This window comes from Chelmon rostratus, chromosome 12 (assembly GCF_017976325.1).
Source record: "Chelmon rostratus isolate fCheRos1 chromosome 12, fCheRos1.pri, whole genome shotgun sequence".
Classification (NCBI taxonomy): domain Eukaryota; kingdom Metazoa; phylum Chordata; class Actinopteri; order Chaetodontiformes; family Chaetodontidae; genus Chelmon; species Chelmon rostratus.
The window spans coordinates 11,665,701-11,667,924 of NC_055669.1; positions in this window are offsets into that span (position 1 = coordinate 11,665,701).

Below are 2,224 nucleotides of genomic sequence, written 5' to 3' on the forward strand. Positions count from 1 at the left end.
TTTGTTTAACACATTGAATCAGCTGCCTATTTTCTGTCCCGATTGGATTCACTCTTCGTTCTTACAGTTTAACCACATAATGGCTCCAGGAGAAGTGCCGCAACTGTTTTAAGAGAATAGAGCATCGATTTCCATTTTGATTACAAGGTCGAAGTGCAACAGAAGGTGCTTAACTGAATGTCCTCAGCGCTTGCGTTTGGAGTGAGGAGTTCAAAGTGGTTACGACTTGCTCTCGTTCACGCCGTCATCAATAAATGAGCTAAAAAAAATGTATCCTCTCGTGTTAGACCTGGGGAGGGGGTGTGAGGAGTGTGTGTGGGGGGGGTGTAGCAGACAGGTTAAATACAGCAACGTTCTACCCAGAGAAGCTTCATCGAACCTAAAAAGATTGCACAGACACTCAGCAACACATACAGCAATGCCCACAACCCCCTTGCATCATAAAAGCCTCTTTAAATCTCTGTCCCTTTATTTACATGGCAGTTTATATCTGATTAGCTGTCTTCCTTCTCGTATAGCATACATTCAGCAAGAGAAGGCTTTTAGGTTCAGCAGGATCAGAGTGTCTAGAATAAATATAACCCAAAGCCTCATCCCAAAATTTGAATGATAGGATTGTTGCGGATCTAAACGTTGAGACATTCATGGGAGTTTTGGGTGATACAGGGCTCGTGGAGACTTTAATATGGAACAAAGACTTTGTACTAGTGAGGCGTTCTTGCCCCATGTTTCCCACCCCAATTCCCCCCTTTCATCTTACAATTTGATATCTTCAAATAGACTTTAAAGTGACGTTTTTTTGAGGATCTGACTTGCTGAACTCAAAGCGTGGATTCCTCCTGTGATTCTAAACCAATTTTAAGCAGTTTGTCCCGTCTGTTTGTTTGTTGTTTTTTACAAAAAATGACACTGCACGTCTTCTCATTCCCTCAAACATTTTTGGTTAAGGTAACAACATGGTCACTGGATTACAATACCTCAAGTGAAGCCACAATAGCTGCTGGATTCTTTAAGAGTTCACATTAAAAATAGAACAAAAGGAAAAAGAAACAAGTTCACTTTCCTGTACAGCATATGTATAGATATTTATATTCATATATATTTATATATAGGCGGGGTAGAGTATTGCAGAATTATATTGCATGTGTTAATCAATAAACCTAGACAAAAACAAGCAAGTATACAGTATGGGTTGTTCACAAATGTTTCCTTTCGATAAAGCTCAGATTATTTAACCACCTTAGCCTTCAGGTTTACAATCAGTACGCTGACCAAACAGCTGACCGCCTCCCAGATGTTTCATGAAAACAGCTCAGTGCCACCGTCAGCATGCCAAACCTATCACGCTTGACAGAGCAGTGTAGAGAGTGTGTGAGTCCATTCTCTGAAAGTAGAACCGAAACGTACCAACAAACTCACGCACACAAACTTACACCCACATATATGCATACACACAAACCAAATATATGGCTTCTAACGTTGAATCAAGGCAGTTAAATAAATGGCATTTTCTTCTATGTTTCTTTTTTAGTTGATACAGACACAACCAGACTTTGTGTTCAAGCTCAACTTTGGTTTGGGTAGATACAATGAATATAATATCCCTCCGTACTTTTTTCATCAACTATTTACACATCGATGTAAGATCGACCAGCGGTCTAAAACACTATTTTCACTACTATTTTAAACAATATGAAGAGCAATGTGTTCTTTTGCTACGACAGCTTATACGGAAAAATTACACTCAAAACACTTGTTGAACGCTTAAAATGTCATTGTCATTTGACCTCAAGTCCCTGATTTTCATTTTTAAGTCCAGCTCCTGCTAGATTGCATTGCATGGATTCTACACAGTATGCAATAGTTACATTAATCATACTTTTCTTCATATCTTTACAGTAAAGACAGCGATATACAGTAGGTGTTTGGAAGCAGAGTGTAAGGGGTGATACTAAGACTAAAGGTGCTGGCACAGTAGACTAGACCAGTTCAACCTTAAGTTATACTAGTTTAATTGTATAGACTCCTCCTAGCCAAAGTGTCTCAAGACTTTGAGTTGCTCTTTTCCTTCTGCTGACACCAGCACACAGTGCATCCAGGTCGAATGACTGCTGGCGCTGGCGGTAGCTGATTGGTCATTTAGCAGGCTGACAGATCAGCTGGACTGACCTAAAACAAACAGATTCTCCTACAAAAAAGGCCTCTTTCCTGAACTCTACCAGGG